The sequence below is a fragment of the Anabrus simplex genome, chromosome 4 (assembly GCF_040414725.1).
Source record: "Anabrus simplex isolate iqAnaSimp1 chromosome 4, ASM4041472v1, whole genome shotgun sequence".
NCBI lineage: Eukaryota > Metazoa > Arthropoda > Insecta > Orthoptera > Tettigoniidae > Anabrus > Anabrus simplex.
The window spans coordinates 304343960-304364321 of record NC_090268.1 but is presented as its reverse complement, the minus strand read 5'-3'; positions in this window follow the sequence as shown (position 1 = coordinate 304364321).

Sequence of the window (20362 nt, the reverse complement as noted above, 5' to 3'; positions counted from 1 at the left end):
GATGTCAGTTATGTAAATTTCATTGGATACTTGTTCATTATCAGAAATTTTAGTTTATTGTAATAAACCAGTTTGTTAAAATCGAAGATGCAGCTCAACCGGTGTTGATTTTGGTTAGATTTGTTCATGACCTGCTCATTTTTTATTCCTCTTCATTTAATTTATTTCTTACGTTGTCCCTTTTCTTACCCGATATCCCCTGAAGATTACTGTTACGCCAGAGCAGATGAAGAGGATTACTGAACAAGGTAAGCTATGTGCCAAAGTGATTCACCTGGCGGTGAGTGTATTGTAACTATAATGTACTTGGTCAGATTTTAGCATTGGCTTGACGTTGATGAAGGCATTATAGGGCACATACTTTCTTGGCGCCCAATATTCGTGGGACCCAGTATTTCTGTAAAATAGGGTCATACAAGCATAGTTTCTCAACGCCAATACTTGGAGTTCGATATCTTCATAAATAGGGGTCATACGACCATAGTTTTATGCCGATCAACACATGACCTGATATTTCCGTAAAAGGGGGGTCGTACAAGTATTTTTTTGACATTGGGCATATTTGTTGGATATCTGTTGAGGCGATAGCACAGAAATTTGTAAAGTGGAGCAAGCCTCGGCAGAGCGGTACCTAAACTGATGAGCTGCATTCGATAATAGGTAGTACAGAAGAACCAAAATTGGTATTTGATCTGTATGGTTTTGAGTTTAGCCTCAAGAAATATTATGTACATCCGTTGGATGTCAGGAACAGCAAAATGATTTCCTATACGCAGAGGTACTTAATATTACTTCTTTCAGATCTCATAGTTAGGAACGAGGATATTGCATATTATGCTTGTTGGTGATATATGTGGTGATCTGTTTGATGATTAGATCGGGTACATGAATCATGATTTGTAGAGTTGATAGTTGACCGGGACTGAGTTCTGTTTGTTATTTGCAGTCCGTTTTCTTTTCTCTAGAGCCCATTATAGATACGGCTGTCTCTATTTTGGCTGGTAGTTAAAGGGCTATTGTTGTCTGAATTTCAAAATTTTGTTGTGGCTATATTGAGGATATGTGGAGAGGTGTGATGTTGCATATGTATGTTATTCTTGCCTGTTGAGTGGAAACAAATTTTATGTTGTTGGGAGCATTGATTGCTAAATCATAGTAGAATGAAAAATTAGGAAATTTAAGAGTTAGGTCTGTGATATATACTGAACAGTTCTCCGCAGGACTTTATGACAAGTAATTATAATATGTCGGTCGACATTGAGGAGGTGCTACGGCACTTGAGCGAACAATTTCAGGAGCAACTTGTTAAGAACAATGAACAACTTAGAGAGGAATTAGGTGTCATTAAAGGACAGGTAGCAAATGTTATAACAGAGTCTGGCGGAACAGTTGGTTAAGAACAATGAACAGTTTCGCGATCTTAAAGAACACATGACCAAAAATTTTGCAGAAAGTGAGAAACGCATGATAGAAAGGGTAGCTAACACCGAGGATAAACTATCCAATAAACTGACCGAACAGTTAACCCACACTGAAACACGCATGTCACATTAGATCAATGAGCTCAGGGAACACACTAGCGTTCGTTTTGAGCAACTGGCATCAGAGAATGAAGTGACTAGAAAAACTCTAGCTGAGTTAGAAAATAAGATAAAAGATGTGCGCATATGCTGTGTTACCAACACAGAAGAGTTATGGAAACAGTTCAAGGAATCGCGTAAAACTACAGACGACCAGATTACTGAAATAAAAGGCAGTATAGGAGAAATAGAGCAAAAGATGGAAGAGAGGGATGCTAAGACAACGAAAGAGTTAGGGACTGTCACAGATAATATGATTGCAGTTATAGTTAGGATGGATAAAACGCAAGAAGATCTGGAAATGGTAGAGAATAAATTAAAGAATAGGATAGAGGCCAAGACGTAGGAAATAGTAGACTAATGGGAGAGGACGACGGAGAAGAATAAGGTGAAAATCGCAGGACTTGAATTGGGTCTCCAACAGACTAGGGCAGAGGTTAAAGCCGAAGTAATGGGGTTTAAAAGCCGCAGGGAACAATCCTAGAAATTAGTGGAAAGGCACATGCTGGGATTAGAGCATGACGTAGGGAAGATTAGAGATAGACAAATAGAACAAATGGCCTCAGAGAATCAGGTTGAAAGGAGAGTACGAGTAGAAACAGCTGATATACATGGAAACATGAAAACTACCTCAGCATTAGAAAATGTCGCTGGTGATATGACAGGAAATGAAGAGAGGATTGACAAGAGCAAGGACGGTTGGGAAACAGAAGAAGAAGTTGGGCAGAATAAGGAAGACTTGGATATGGTAGGGAAAGGCAGTAGTCAGAAAAGAGGCAACACTACACAAGATTTGGCAGATGAGGGTAAGTTGAAGTGTAGCACAATAACAGTTGAGAGCGGTGAACTCATAAATTTTCAGGCAACCAAAAAGGGTCGAGACACGTTAGGTGCACCCCAAACTGTAAATGGAGAGAAGGTGGAAACTGAGTCTCTAACTGAAGTTAAGGAAATGTTGTGCGTGAAGAAAGACGAAGGCTTAAGCAATAATTTATGCATGAACCAAGACGAACTCATCGGAAGAAATTGTAATAAATTGTATGAGATATTAACTGGGAAATTCACTGAGAGCAGAGAGGTTAGTCCACAATGGGGTTCGAAGAAAGGAAGAAAAGCAAATCGTAAACAGAGACGCCAACGGAACAAGAAATATCGATACGAGTACGGATGGTTCACTAATGAAAGAAGAGTGCGTGGAAGATGGAGAAAACTGAGGATAGAAGGTTTCAGACTACAGCTGGTGAATCAGAGAGAAGACATGAAAGAGGGAAGAGTATTAAACCCTAGAAGCTACGTTGAGCAATTGAGACGTAACCGGATAAGTCCGAAGAAGTGGCATGTACAGAAGAAGTAGAAGCTAAGAGACTGGGGAAGATGCAGCTGTCTCACCAGACGAAGCCAACTTTAAAACAAATACAAAGGGAGAACTCACAGAAGACAGAACCGGGCTAGGGCGGAGTGTTTTAAACCCTCGCACACTAGAATACATGATGAATGGAACTGGGTGTAGGAGAAGTTGTTAAACTACACCGGCACTGTTATACTTCTTCAAGAGTGGCGTGCAGCTAAGAATGGATGGACGACTATAGCTGTACATAATTAAATTAGTAACCAGGATTCTCAATAAAGGACCGCCTTTGAAAAATTTACCTATTCTTAAAGGAATTACTTGTTATCTGCTACAAGAGGCCTGAGGTTTATATTGGTTTGCATGGATGTTTTTAGTAAATTTGTAACACTTTGTCCTGTGCAAAAGGCAAACACTCGTTCTGCACTTAATCAAATTAAGAATAAAATAATACCCACCATGGGGAAGCCTGAAAGTTTGCTGAGTGACCATGGAAGTCAATTTACGGCAGCCAGATTTAAGCATGAGCTTGAACTCTTGGGGATTAGGCATGTTCTATCCAGCATAAGCCAACCAGAGGCAAATCCAAGTGAGCGTATCATGAGGGAAATCTCGAAATACTGTAGAATATATTGTCCTAGAGCACAATATAAATGGGTTAGTGTCGTACCCATTATAATGGAGAGCATAAATTCTACAAAGCACGAGTCCACAGGTATGGTACTATCTCGGAAACACAATAATCAACCTTCAAATCGTCCATGGAAGAATGTCATTCCCTGCCTTCATGATCCGCGACCCTCACAAGAAATCAGCATAAGGAACGTAGCCGAACACCTGAAGGCACAAGCGGAGAAGCGACTAAGAAGAACACGGCACAAAAGATTTCATCGGCCACTACAAGTTAATGAATTGGTCTTAATCAAGACACCAGCTGTATCAAATCCTACTGAGCGATACTATCATAAATTCGCAGAATTGTATACAGGACCATATCGTGTAATTCAGAGTTACAACAATAACTCTTATAAGGTTCAAAGCTTGGATGGGACAATTACAAAGGTTTTTAACTCCTCGAATCTTAAACCTTACTATAGCCCAGCTCATTATCAGCTGGACAATGATCGAGAAGAAGAAGAAGAAGCCGAAGAGGAGGAAGCTGCTGACAATGAAGAAGACAATCTCATTATACCAGAAGGAGACGTCCCTGACGATGAAGAGGGACTTCCAGAAACAGAAGACAGCGAGCAAGAAGAAGAGGAGATAAATATGCTCATTCCGAAAGATAGCCAACCGAAGATAGTTGAACATCAAGAAGAGATAGACTGCCCAGGATGCAAGAGCAATCAGCAAAAATTTTTAGCCCTGCTGGATGTATATTACAAATCTAGGAAAGAAAGGGAAGCATTGTTATCTATCATCGAAGAAAATCACATTCCAGGAGACTTAGTACAGAAGTAGTCAGTTAATAAGGATAGCATTGTGGTCTCATAGTTTGAGAAAATAAAATTTTTGACAAAATTTTATTTTGTCGTTCACGGAGGGCTATGAACCATTCTGTTCATGGTCAAAGAATGTTGATATAATAATAATTATGGGAATTGTATGAGACCACAAAGAAAAGGCCTTGGGTGGCATCTTATTGTGTAATGGTATCTGAGATTGTGCGCTTTTCGAGAGAACTTAGCGTCAGAAGCGAGCTGAAATTTCTAGATGCTCATTAAAATTTATTACCTCAGCGAACCTCTTCACTTGCAGTGTGGAATGCAAGCAGCTATGTGAGAAATCGTGGGGAAGTTTGTGTTGGAGGGAAAAGAATTTATTCAATATCTTCGACTACAAGAGGAATGCAGAGAATTGGATGCAAGAATTGCAATCAGGATATTTTTCTGAAAATGTTGATATGCTGCATGGCACTAGTTGTAACCACAATAAAGGTATGAGTAATTAATATGCATACCGCGGGAGAAATTTTCCACTCCGGGGGCGCGCGTATGAAGCCCATACACATAGAGCTTGGTAGCGTGGATGCGAGATCGCTAATATATACGACTGCCGAAGGCGCAAGACTCATTTCACTGGGTGTTTCGCTGTCACGTAGGTGTCTGTAACGCCGCTACTCAGCAAAGAGAAAACCACCTTTATCTACAAGCAACGCAGTCAGAGTTCACCTTATACTTGGGACGTGTAATTAACAACCATTTGCAATAGAGATCAGAACTTTGTACAGCAAGTGTTGACCTGTTTTCCTGTGAGAATATTCCGCTGCTAGTAATGGTGTTCACGCATAGTCACATCACATAATTTGAGGCTAATATTGTCCTAAATGAATTGTCCTGTATCGTCTCTCATCGTAATCCCATTATTAACCACAAACAATCGGAAGAACAATATCCTGTACCATGCAGTGCTTACTCCAAATCCAGCTAAATTGCCTATCACTTCCTCTATCTTGACATAACATACAACAAACATCTTGTAACTATTCTTTTGACAGATTTAACAGATCTCATTCAAAATTGAATATAGTTTCTCCTCCAATGCTAAGATCATGTTTCTCCCTAAATAAAATATCATGAAAATCACTTGTCAAAGACTTCAATATTATGTTTATTTTAGAAGACTTACTATCTCCCACTCTATTCAAATAAAATCATCTTGAAACTCTCATCACAAAAGTAAATAAACTAACTTCTTGAAGATTGTAATATCTCTTTTCAAATTCATATTTATCATCATGCTCTGCCTATGCCGATGTGAAGAAAAAATTATTTTATGAATATTTTCTGTTATGTTATGTCAAAGTAGAAAAGTATTAGGGTCTGTTGTGTTTACAGCCACAAGCAACAGACAGCAATGAATGAATCTGGTTCCAGTACAAAGAAAGTAGGTAGATATATTTATGAGGAACAGTTATCATTCCTGAAGAGGAAGATATAAATGAAGGAAACTGCTAACAGCATACCAGAAAACAACAAAATAACTGAATGTGTGGATCCTGAAGACTTCTTTGCAGGTGATAATAATATGCCTACATCTTCCCTTGTCCTTCCAGTGAAAAAAAAAAGTAAAGAAGGTAAATATTGAAGACGAAGACATACAGTAGCTTTCATGTACTTAACAATGAAACACTGACAATAGTCCAGAACAATAGTTTAAATTCTGCATACAAGTAATACAACTTTTTCTGAATTTGAAACAGCCTTCTAATATAGTTCACAGTAACCAGCAGAATTTTGAGACCCAGCCAGGATTTTCTACTGTACCAGTATGTGACCAAAGTCCAATGCCCAGGTCGTTCTTATTACATGCAGTCATCTCTGGCTGAATCACTGTAATGTATGTATAACTGACCCCCAGTAACACATGTGACACTGTGTTAACATTCTGTACTTAAAGCAAATGATGTTTAATGAAAGTAGTTTGTAATTAATAAATTGTCGGTAGTTTTTGTAAAGTTTATGTAACATGATCTTAAATGAAATATCTCACTAGTACTCATCTGTAATAACCACATTTCTTTTGGTGGAATTCCCCGTCTCATAGAGGTATCTTGGCGTAGTATGGGCTCCTTTACAAACGAAAAAAAAAAAAAATTGACATTTGAAAGTAATTAACAAAAGCTTTTCACCATCTTCACAGAGTTAAGAATAAAACGTATAGAAACTACCATGCAAGTGCCTCTCACAATTAATTGGGTGCACCCACCACTGTCTTTGTTTTTCCTTCCTCTTTAACCCACTGGCTTACCTAACCGTTGAATCGACGGAATGCACGAGCCTGTGCCCGGCTGACCTAACCTTCGAATCAACGGGGTAATACAGCGTCTTGCTTTATCAATGGTAAAGGGAAGGTAGTACATTAAAAACTCAACAGATGGCATTACAATTTCTTTATATCTGAAGAAAGTCTCTTCAGCTGTATTTAAGTCATGTTTAGGGGATTAACTGCATAAATTGAAGATAGCATTGAGCTGATGTCACGGGTATTCAGTGAGTAAAGATGAGAACGCGCGAGGCTATTACTGAGCGAGAAGTAGTGGATATTTTACTTAATAGTGATTGTAAAGAAGATTATAATATATCTGAAAGTTCTTCCTGTGAATCTAGTGATGTGAATATGTTATCTGTGCTTAGTGAAGTATGATAGTAATACGAGTGAAGAAGCAAATGTAAATATTATGAACGTAAATGTTTCGATGCACCATAAGAATTAATAGGTGAGTTTATAGTGCATAGTTTATATTTTTCACTGTAATGTAGCACATTCTATTGAAATTATTATTTTTGAGTATTTCTATGGAAGTTTGACAACATTTGAGCCAGTAGTTGCAGTGATATTATCATTTAAGCAGTCTTGCATGGACCTTATAAACACCAGCATTTAAATGGTAATTTAAAGGTCCGGAACTGATGTTTATAAGGTAAGCAGATGGGTTAATATAAGGCAGGCAAGATCAACTAATGCAACAAACTCTTTAGCTTCCCTTTTCTGACAGAATACGAGTTTTTGCCTGCTGTGACCAGATTCCAAACACACGCAATACCAGAGCAAATATTACATGCTGAATCATCATCATAGTCGTCATCATCTTGAACCAGCTCCAGTTTCCCGGGTGCAGTGAATGAGCACTCTCTGCTTGTATGTGCACATGTAGGTGACTTCTTCCATAACCTGCTGCAAATCCAGACCTTGCCTGGCTAGATAATTATTGATCTGATCAATCTATCTCTTCCTTGTCTGATCTCTTGGTCTTTTGCCTCTGCATCCCTTCTCAAACCACACTTTATTTGTTCTTTGTGGGTCCATTTTTTTTAGATGACCAAAGAATTTCAGCCTGGCTTTGACACAGATCTCAATAATGGGTTGTTTCACTTGGACAAGATGGTATATTTTGTCATTTATTTTTTTCCCTCGTTTTCTGAATCATAGTTCCATTTCTGCTACTTGTAGTTTGCTGATATTTCTACTGGTTTGGATGCAGGTGGTGGTGTTGATTATTGTTTTAAGAGGAAACTTGTACACCCAGGCAACCATCCTCTGTATAACACTAATCAGAGAGAAAAAATAGAAGGGATCCGACACTTTGAAAAATGGAGGTATCGTTGAAAGGAAGACAAGGCCAACAAAGGGTGTGAAAATGAAAGACCTTTTTGATGAATATCAGCTCCAAGTTCAATTCAAGACTCAAGAATACTTATTCATTATAGTCCAACAACACCATTCAAAACCATTCTTCTTTTCCCAGGGCCTTCATCTCACCACTTGATATAACAGATTATTGTTGTTCCTTTTCAAAATGATGGTTCTTAATCTCTGTTCTACGATTTGTTGCATTATTTTGAGTCCATGAGATAGAAGAGCGATTCCTCTGAAGTTGCTGGGTTTAGGTTGTTTCCTTTCTTAAAGAGAGGGACAATGACTCCTTTAGTCCAGTCTTTGGGTAGTTTTTCTTCCTTCCAAATGGTGTTTCTGTATGAATTCAGTGCAGGTACTTTTTCTCTCATTAGAAATTATTCTTTTCACTTTAAGCTTCACTTCTAACTTCTCTTCATTCCTTGCTACACATTTCTGAAATTCTCTTAGTTTTTTCATGTCATTTGTCTCCCATATTGCTGTTTAGACAGGTTCATTCCACCATGGGGTTTCTTTTTCTCTTACTCTGCCATTTGTTTTCCCAATTTTTCATCTGGTATTCAGACCTCTGAATCCAAATGCAAAATGGACACTAGTCTGTCCCCTTTTTACAAATATTAATACAATATTTCAAAAGTCACTGTACGTTTTCATATCAAAACCGACATAAACAGGTTACAGGCCGAAAGTGCAATACAAATTTGGGCTGATAATTTCATTTTCTTTGTAAATAATCATATTCCATTATATTTCTTACTTTTCTTTCATCAGAAAGGATTCCCTTTTAAGTGTAGACAGCCATGACAAAGAGGGATGATGTATCTCAGGGAAAAGGCTAAAGATATCTCATTGTTTTTCTTCTCATCATACAGCAGAATACATATTTGACTTTAGGTGAATAGTGTGCCAAGTATTTTACAAACTCTTTTAAACCCTCTGGTTTCATCGGTTCTTTTAGACTTTAATTTAAGAATTTCCCTTTTTAATTTGTTGATTTCTCTCCTATTATGGGTTGGTTTTATCTGTAGCTTTAAAATCTTTTGCCATAAATACCGTATATATGCGAATACTCAGTGCTATCGAATTATCCACGCACTTTAATTTTAGGAGGGAAAAAAAAGAAAATTGACATAAATTTGCTTTAGGAAGCGCATCATCATTTTTGCATGCTGTTGTAAAGCATTCGGAACCATACCTATAGTAGCAAAAAATAAGTGAAGTACAATTTTTATCACTTTATCATTAATGTGTGCCATAGAATATTAAGGTCAACACAATAATTGCATGCTCTTGTTTTCCGAGGTGAGTATTGTCGTACGATTTAATTTGGTGAAATGGGTCTCTTGAATTTCATTTATTAAGGCATCCTCTGAAGCTGATTGCTGTCTTGTTGTTATGAAAAAGCATCCCCAAAATCTTATGTCGGTAACCTACTGTGTCCTTGGAGGGGTCTAGCAGAAACTGATGCGGCAAACAGTTTTTTAATTAAGATGGAACATCAACATGAAAAATTTATCTTTCAAAAACTTTTTAAAAAATGAACAATAGGAAAAACATACACCTCTCATATGAAGAAAAGTGCTTTATACTAACAAATTTTTAACATCTATGGGAAATTGTTTTAATTTAGGTTAGAACATAAGTAGATCCATCTTCCCTTCCCATTTCATCGCCCCACTCACCCTCCTCAACTTTTCAAATCGAGTATTGTTGTAAGCATAACAAGGTACTATTTTAAGATGGTTTTTTTGAGAAGAAGAAAATTCTCTGTAATTTTATCTAAGCAATGTAATGTAACTGATGATGTTCCTTAGGAATGAAACATGTTCTATTAATAATTATTTTGCTTAAAGCAAATATATAGTATCAAACAGGTGGAAGTTTACTTTTATTGATTTAATGTTAATAAGATTTGATACGCGAAATGAAGCTGATTTCTTGCAAAGGATTACATGTGTCGTAGTCATCTTCGCCTTGAGTGTCATCCTCAGTTCCATCAAGAGAATAGCGTTGTCCAGCTTTTGTCTGTTCAGTCTATGACACAGTACATTCATTACAACACATAGGCAATTACAAATACCAGGGGAAGGTAAGCAAGCTGCATGACATTTCTGATCAAATAGGTTGCCTCCCGACCAGTTTATCTTCACTAAATTCTGGAAAAAAAACATGTGCGGAGTATTCACGTATATACGGTATTTGGTTTCCCTCCTGACATCATCTGTTAAATTATTTTTTGTTATAGTTTGGTCATAATCATACTCTTCTTAGATTATGGACGTATTGTCTAAAAGATGACTGAACAGTTCTTTGTTTGCTCTCTTTTAATTGGGCATACCTTATTTAAATGAAAGCAAAGCAGTCTATGTCAGTTTCTCTAAGAGCTAATTTCACCACTTCTGCTGTCAGGTCCCTCTCACAGCCTTTCACAGTAAAATGATTATATGATGAAAGATCTAGGATTCCACTCTACGTCTCTTCTGGAACACTGAACCCAATTTTGCCTTGTTAAAATATCTTTTGGGTAAGTGTGGCATTTTATGTGTCTGCTTTTAGGGTTTTGCCTCATTTTAACGATACTGTTTTGTGAACAAAGCACAGTAGATATCATTCCTGCCATTGCAGTTTACTGCAAAATGAATGAATAAGCATAAGGTCTGAACTGATATTTCACAACATGCATCTTTCATATATTAAACATACTTCACTTAACAGTTAACAAAGACTAAATTATTTCTACTATATATAACACATAATAGAACAACTGGTACACTACACTGAAACCTGGAGCAATTACAGGTCGACTTCAGCCTCACAAAACACAACTATCAGTATTACTGTACGAGTCGTCAGCCAGAAGGCTGCCAGCAGATCTTACGAATACATTGTCAAAGGCAGGAGCAATACACATGCACGTGAAACAAGACAACCTATTCTATACTAAACCTTGGTATTTACAAAACTCCTTCTTTGCTTTCATTGGTGATGAAACATTCTGTCTTTTAATTAATGTTCTCAGGAAAACAGCTGCTATTGAAAAAGAGGATCCTTAATTATTACAGATTATCATAATAATGTTATTGGCTTTACATCCGACTAACTACTTTTACGTTATCGGAGATCCCGAGGTGCTGGAAATCTAGTCCCCCAAGAGTTCTTTTATGTGCCAATAAATCTACCGACATAAGGCTGGTGTATTTGAGCACCTTCAAATACCACTGGACTGAGTCAGGATCGAACCTGCCAAGTTGGGGGTCAGAATGCCAGCACCTCATCCATCTGAGTGTCTTAGCCCGCGTACAGATTATCAAGAGCTAGACAATACATTGAATGCGTGCAACAAATGGTGTATATTTTGTAGGCTGTTGGACAATTGACATTACTATCTGACAGTGAGATAGCAGCCCTGGTCTAGAAAGCCAGGGACCGGGCGAGTTGGCCGTGCGCGTAGAGGCGCGCGGCTGTGAGCTTGCATCCGGGAGATAGTAGGTTCGAATCCCACTATCAGCAGCCTTGAAGATGGTTTTCCGTGGTTTCCCATTTTTTTATTATTATTTTTTTTTTTTTTGCTAGGGGCTTTACGTCGCACCGACACAGATAGGTCTTATGGCGACGATGGGATAGGAAAGGCCTAGGAGTTGGAAGGAAGCGGCCGTGGCCTTAATTAAGGTACAGCCCCAGCATTTGCCTGGTGTGAAAATGGGAAACCACGGAAAACCATCTTCAGGGCTGCCGATAGTGGGATTCGAACCTACTATCTCCCGGATGCAAGCTCACAGCCGCGCGCCTCTACGCGCATGGCCAACTCGCCCGGTGTTTCCCATTTTCACACCAGGCAAATGCTGGGGCTGTACCTTAATTAAGGCCACGGCCGCTTCCTTCCAACTCCTAGGCCTTTCCTATCCCATCGTCGCCATAAGACCTATCTGTGTCTGTGCGACGTAAAGCCCCTAGCAAAAAAAGAAAGCCATGGATAACAGCCGAGAGGATTCATAATTTTGTACACGAGTACAATTTTTATGACACATAATCACTCTCAGTATTTGAAGATTTTGATTCTGAAAATACAGTTTCTGCCAACAGGTAGGGTGCTGGTGAATTTCAATGGCAAAACAGCAAGGTATGAACATACATAATATAGGGTAATTAATAACGGTGCAATAAAATATGAAATATATATATTTACCTAAGTTTTTTTGCTTAACTTTCTGCCACAATATTGGAAATAAAACTACTGCAGCCTCATTCCATGCTGCTGTCTTTTTGCGTTTATCCTTGTATTGCTCACAAGCAGTATTTCAGAATACAGGACAAATCTCGAATTCATGAATTAGTCTCTCCATATACATAACTGCAATTATTGCATCAAAACGAAGCAAGCTGAGCGCACTGATAATGTGAACAATTCAACTTCTTCTCTAGGAAGGCTAGTGAGTTATGTGTGTATGCAATCTGCAGTTTATACACATTTTAATATGTCAGTTCCATTCCCCACTAGCACATGTGCTCCGTGCTCGTTTTACGTTCATCATGTTCAGGACATGAAGAGCGATGTTTCCTCCTTCATTTGATATTCAGTAAAACTAAGTTGCATGCTCATTATGAGCTTAAAATGCATGCAAAAACACACTAGTGTATTCCTAGGTTTAACAGCAGGTGGTTGCAGGTCCTAACTCACTCAGTATGAGCTCTCTGAAGCTCGCAGTGGTTTAATTTGAAAGCCCTGTATTAAATGTTGGAGCTGGCCCTGTGTTCTAGGGCAGGCCTTTCCAACTCGAGTAGCTGGCATTGGGGCGCACCAGTGCTGCACTCAGCGGCACCATTTCCTTCCTTCCCCCACCTTCACCACGTAGCGGCCAGTACAACTGTGTCAGAGACAGTAAAGTAAAATATTGTATCTCTCTCACGCCCAGGAGCTGTCATTCTAAGTAGAAACTATTTGATACAGCAGACAGGGGAGCATTCAATTTCTCCAATGTTCAAAATGTCATTTAATCCTTCATAGGAGAACAGATTGGTTTAGAAACCAAACTGGACTAAGACAGGGAAGTGTATTGATGATGGTCTCCACTTATGTTTATAATAGTTACGGATAAAATTCTAAAGGAAACAAAGGCAAGATATGGAGAGGATATGAAAATATTGTTGTTTGCATATGACATAGTGATCTGGGGAGTCAACAATACAGAAGTGCTAATTCAACTAGAAGCTTTAAATGACAATATTGAGAAATTTTGTATGAAAATTAGTATGGAGAAGAGCAAAGCAGTGGCGATGACAAGAGGAGAAAGAGAGAGAGAGAAAAAAAAGAATTGCTAGTATCAGAGGACAAAACCTTGAGGTGGTTAAATACTTCAAATATTTGGGAAGTGAAGTAACGCAAGATGCAAGGTTAGATAAGGAGATCAGCAGAAGGGTACAAGTGGGAAATATGTTTTACTAGAATGTAAGGAACCTGGTTTGGAAGAGAGAAGTTTCTAGGAAATGCAAAGAGATAATGTACAAGTTGTACTATACCCCTATATTAATGTATGCATCAGAGACTTGGACTTCGACAGCAAGAAATGAAAGTAAAATTCAGGCCAGTGAGATAAAGTTCCTGAAGAGTATAGTAGGGAAGACAAGGAGAGACAGAGTAATAAATGTTGAGGTCAGAAAAGAGATAGGGGTAAAAAAAAAAAAAACTTAATGACAGGATGGAGAAGAATACATTGAGATGGTTTGCATATGTTATTAGGATGGAGGAGGGAAAGATACCAAAACAAACATTGGAGGCTAAGGTAGAAGGCAAAAGGGAGGCCCAGAGCAAGATGGATGGACTCTGTCAAGAACAGTATAAGAAATAGAAGACTGGACTGGAATACGATTGAATTAGTCATCTAAGAAAGGGCACATGTCCAGAAAAGTAAATTTTCAGAAGGAGCAAAAAGCTTATTTAAAAGCCAGTCTTGCTATTTATGTTAAATGTATGTGTTTTGACTGTTGATGGTTGTGGCTAGATTATTTGATGAAATATGGAGAAAGAGGAAGAACTTGATGAGAATTGGCAGATAAAGAAAATGGATATAACCCTTTCTATAATGATGGCTGAATGAGAACCAGTTTTGCAGAAAAATACATTGTTTACTCAGATAAGTTAGACACACCATGTCATTCTACAATAATAATAATTTGAATGATGAAAGGCAATCAAAATCATCGTCAGTCACATGGATAGTTGGCCACACAAGTATTTCATTGAAAAAGTCTTTGTACTCCCCAAGAATGCCACTTCTAGACACTTTAGGACATTCTTCTAGTTCCCATCAATAGCACTTGGTTCTTCGTAGGCTAGTTTGTTAGAAAGCTGGACATTGCAGTCTACTTTCAAACGGAAGGTGTGTTCATTAAGGCTGTTGATGAACTGTTTTGTCCATGTGGTTCCTGGATCTTTGGTAGAGTAAAGGACGTGCACTCCTCTTCCACGAGATTCATCTGACAGTTCTCCCTTCTTATACAATTTGGCCACCATATCACTAGTCTCTACCAGAATGATAGTGAACTTGGCATTACGTTCAGGTGGCCGTACGATAATTTGACAAGATTGCTTTATTTCATAAATTCGATCAATTTCCTTTAAAGGTCTTTTAATGATAGCGAAATCTCCATCACAGGCATTGAATGAGTGCTCTTGCATAGGGAAGTAATGGTGAATGGTGACCTGTGCTCTTTTTTTTAAATGACTTGCAAACCACACACAAATCAACTTTAAATATCAGCATATTACTGGTTGGATAAGTGTCGTTTCTTTTATGAAAAAGTGCACCAGGACGAGATTAATGTTAACCTGTAATAATAAAAAAAATTGACAATTTGGACTTAAATGACTGGTTCAATTACTGAAGAGGAGAGGTAGAAGGAGGGGCAACGGTAGAGGAGTGGTATCAACAACTTGACCTGGCAGGAGCTGAACAAGGGGAAATAAAAGTGATGAAAATGATGATGAGGAGGGGGATTCATATTTTGTTGTCAATACCGAAGCAAAAGATCAATGTTTAATTTGTCATGTCATTTTAAGCATAAAATCTTCAACCATTTGACAACTACCACAATAAACATTGCTTCACCCTATGTTGTCATTGTTGGCGAAGCAAGAAACAAAGAAACTGCTAAATTAAAATCAGAATAGCCAAAATCTCCAGATAACTTGCTCATTAGGAATTATTTTACATGTAATTTAGGGGCTTTGGTTTCACTTTTGGGTTTGCATCTTAAGAACGTTTAGAATTAGATGTGCTGTTATGAAAACACACTAATTATTTTAAATTATTATTAATTTATTAAACTATTTTGTTTCCTTATCACACAGACACTTGAACCCATGACTTCACAAGGTGCAGTTCGAGCAAGTTATATTGTTGCATAAAGTGGCCAACCCTTTACTGACATACAATTTTTCATAAAAAAGAAAATACAATTGACTTAATATCACACTGACACAGATAGTTCATATGGTGACAATGGGATAGGAAAGGACTAAGAGTGGGAAGGAAGCAGCCATGGCCTTAGTTAAGTTACAGCCCCAGCATATGCCTGATGTGAAAATAGAAAACCATGGGGTTTGAACCCATTATCTCCCAAATGCAAGCTCACAGCTGCACTCCCTAACCACAAGGCCAACTCACTCGGTCAATTTGTAAAATAATGTGTAGTACGAAGGTTATGCCGAAAGGTTTTAGCAGCGCATAAACCGTAATTCTGAGGACAACGGGATTATTTTCATTTGAAAGAGCCATGTTTGTCGACCTTGAAACATGCGCGCGCAACCCCTCCTAGTGGTAGTTCCTCCACAGTGAGGGAAGAAAGCACAGGCAGTGCTGAGTCAGACACGGTGCAAGATGGATCTGTCGCGCCGCAATTTTTGAGCAATGATTTTACGATTATAAAAAGAAATTAAGTGCCAAAGAATGCTATTCTTCTTTGCTGCATGTTTTTGGTGAGGCTGCCCCTTCTAGAGCCACAGTTGGAAATTGGTTTCGCGAGTTTTCAAGGGGTTGGCAGTCAATTGAAGATGAACCTCGTCCTGGTCGCCCAGCAACAGCTGTGACTCAAGAAAACATTGATCTTGTGAGGGAAATGATCAAAGCAGATCCACATCTTACATTTTGTGTCATTGAAGGGACCTTAAATATTGGGTCAAGAGCAGCGCAGACCATCGTTCATGATTATTTAGGCCTTACCAAGAGATGTGCCCACTGGGTGCCACATTCCCTGACAGAAAGCCAAAAGGAGGAGAGAGTGGACTGGTGTCATTTCATGCTAGAAAAATTCAATGGAGGGCAGTCCGAAGACACCTACAATATCGTCACAGGTGATGAAATATGGGTCTACCATTATGACCCTGAAATGAAGAGAGAGTCATCTGTGTGGTGCTTTCCAGGGGAGGAACCACCCACAAAAGTTTGACTAAGTCGGAGCTCCAGAAAGAAGATGGTGGCAACATTGTTTTTTTTTTTTTTTGTTTTTTTTTTTAAATACGAAAATGGGGCATCTCACCTCTGTGTCCTTGGACACACGTCGTACAGTCAATGCTGAATGGTATGTGAATGACTGTCTTCCCAAAGTTCTCACCACTTGGAGGTCACAGCACCCAAAGTCCAAGAGTGGGCACCTTCTGCTGCATCATGACAATGCATCTGCACACAGGGCTGCCAGAACTATGGACGTTTTGGTAAGGGAAAAAGTGCGAGTGTTACCTCATCCCCCCTATTCATCCGACCTGGCCCCATCTGACTTCCTCCTGTTCCCTAAGACCAAGGAAGACATACGTGGGCAGCGGTTTTCGTCAGATGAAGAGGCCACTGCAGCGTACGAGAGTGCACTAAGCGACATCCCAAAAGAAGCTTGGACTGAAACGTTTTCCAAGTGGTTTCAGTGAATGGAAAAATGTATACGTGCTAATGGAGAGTATTTTGAAAAGTTGTCATTGTTGTTTCACAAATAAAATTTTTTTCTCACTCTCTGCTAAAAACTTTCGGCATAGCCCTCGTAGAGTGCTCACAAGTATTGTGCCTATATGTTGTAGCCCACTTTGAGGCGATATGCTTTTCCAAACAAAACATCTCTCATTGAGTACAGGAACTTTGTGGTGACCTGAAAGAGCAATTGTGGAACAAAAGTGGCAATTTCAAGAAGTACTCAGTGAGAGTACTGACAAAAATTACACAGCAATTGTATCTATTTTTGTCAGATAACTGAAAAAGATTTCACTATAAACTGAGGAACTACTGGACTTCATTCCCTGAAAGATGCTAAGACCAGTGCAGATATCTTTGCAGCTGTTGAGGAAACAATGAACGATCATATATATTATTCCTCAAAGTGTTTTTTTTTTTTTTTGTCGGTAGACCATATCTTCCTTAACACTTATTCAAAATTAGTGACGGACATCGTTTAGGCGATTACATTCCCCACTAATGACGGAAAATAAATAATTTAAAATGAATGTTTCCGTTAAAAAACTTTATTTAAAAATCCTTATTTGCAAAAAGAATGTTGACAATCTGTTTAACTAACATGAATGACAGCTGTCTGGAGGAGTTTTTTTAAATTGTTTAAAGAATGTAGAAGGCACCATCTATTTAAAATCTGTTTTTAAAACAAGTATGTACCGTATACTTTTATTGCTTGTTGCTATATTAAGAACTACCTAGAAAATATTAGACAGTTTAACAATATTCTGGCATTTGCTTCAGTTCAGATTAACTTGGTTGGCTTTCCTAGCAGAGGTACATATTGTTTTAAATTACATGGGCAGGTGTATCATATGGTAGGAAGTTAGCGACCTCCTAGAGGAGTTGCACCAACTTACGCTGGTCTTTTCATTGTACAATTTGATACTGCATTACAATATCGTATAGAGAATGCATCCTATAGAAACTGTTACAAAGAAATAATGGTTATGATGCACAGTTGTTTAAATATATAAAAGATGTAACTGACACTATACGTTATTTTAAATTGTAATTCACTACTAGCAATACATTTAATCCTCAAAGATCCAGTGCGCGTCTACAGTTTGCTGTTTTTGTCACTGATGACGGAACACCATCAGGTAATGTTGGTTTTTTTTCATCAATTCTAAAAAATCTGGCGCACTTACTAAAATATCTTACTTGAACCTCCATTCTGATTCAATGTCCTATCCATTGCTTTTCCCATGTAGTGATTCTGAACGGACTTAGGGTAAGCCAGAAGTTGAAGTTCATACTACTGTGTTGAGAACAGTCGCAATGCCGTTACAGTACTATTGCTATCATTTAGCAGGCACAACAATATGACTGCGATAGGCATATCAAGACTAGTATGTGACCTATTTATAAGGAATGCTGCGGAGCAATACAGGTCCAATAGTAATTTTTAAAAACCCAGGTTCATTTTTGCAGTTTTTATCTGATTTGATATGGAATGTTTAGAACTAAGTAATACTGACAGACATAACAGAAGTTAAGCATCATAAATAAGGTATGGAAATGAAACGCTGCATATTTGGATGTTAGCTGGTGGATATTACAGTTCCATTAATTTGGAAGTAGTCCCTTTCGTGTGGTGCCATATTCACTATGCCGAAAATACGTAGGTTCATTCTATTTTTGTCTGTCTCTTTGTGTGAAAATCACAGGAAAATGGCTTGACCGAATTCTTAAAACTCTCTATTTAAGTTCAGGGCTATATGGAGATTGCACTAGGCTGTTTACAGTGGCATAGCAATATGTAGGGAATCTAAAGAGAAATGTCATATTTCCCTGTTAATATTAGCTGTATTGAAAAACTGTTCATTATAAAAGTTGTGTGAAATATAATTTCTGATCTCTTTTTTATGCACTTTTACATCATACATAATAATAATAATAATAATAATAATAATAATAATAATAATAATAATTGTACCGGGCGGTACACCTCCACGCCGCTAATTCAAAAGGTGCGCCAGTTGAAACTCCTCTGCTGGAGGAAGTCTGTACTTTATTGACGGTATTAATTTTCTACTTTCTCAGAAGATGTCACTACCTGTAAATTTTGGAGTTTTAGAACTGTGTCATTTTTGATGTGTTTTTGTTTTTCTTGAAGTAAGAAGTGTGAACTTTCTCTTCTAGAGGACACTACTGAAGAACTACAATAGTGCACCCTAGTGCGAAGAAAAAGAACTGTTCTTTGGAGAAAATTTTATTTCAAAAGTTTGTTCTTTGTTAAATTTCTTTCAGTCATTGGTTAAGTTGGCAATATTACCCCTTTCTTTCCCCTTGTTTTAAATCTAGCCAATCCCGAATTTCTGAAATTAATTTTCCACCAATAATGTGTTTCTTCTTCATCTTGTGTAGGGGTTTCTCTTTATTCTCCAATAAAGTGATTGTGGACGGGTGTTCTCATTCCCCTAATGCCTAGAACCTTCCGCGAGAGTATATAAACTGCTGATTTTAGGGTCTCTGTGCCACTTCTGTTCCATCTTTCAGTGTGTAAAGTACATAGCAGGGGGCGGGAAGCGCCTCTTTCTTCGGCAGCGGTCAACAACAAGGTAATGGCCAATTAATAACTTCCTTCTTTGCTAGCTCAGCAGTTTAACTCTCGGGGCGGGTCCGAAGCTTTTTCCATTATGTAACCTTCCTTAAAATGTAAAGAAACTTGTATCTATTTCATCTTTTAAACTGCATATCGGGATAGAGTGTGCTTAACCCTCTCGAGCTCCCAATCATATTGTTTCTCAACCTATTCTTCGTTAATATAATGTAAATTGTTCTTTTCTGAAGTCACCTCTGTAGTATGGGATTAGCCCTTGCATTAATGGCCTAGTGCCAAGTAGGTTTTAAATAAAGTGTATTAGGAGTGCGGAGAGCCTCCTTTCAAGTTGGTATTTTAGAGGCCATATAATTAACCTTTTCTCACTTAATAGGCCTCAGTAGATTGGGTATTTTACCCCTGTGTTTATGTCCGTTGAGGACAGCTTGAAGGTGGAGTTTGGTGTGGCCTGGGAGAGGCTTAAATTTGAGAGCGAGTGGCTCTTTTCCGGAAACTGAGTCTTGTATGCCTCGAGGAGGCTTTACGGTGTAATTTGGAGCAAGTGCTCCAGGGTTTGATTGGGGTCTTCTGCCTCGTTGTTGAAATTTGTATATCGTAAAGTTGGGCTAGTTGCTCAAGAATTGTGTTTTCAGGGCTCGAAGCCCAAATCCTGTAAATACTGTAATTGTACTTTGTTGTCTTGCTACTCCATACCTGCCATTCTTGTTATTTCTGAATTTTGGAAAGAAAATATAACCTTGTT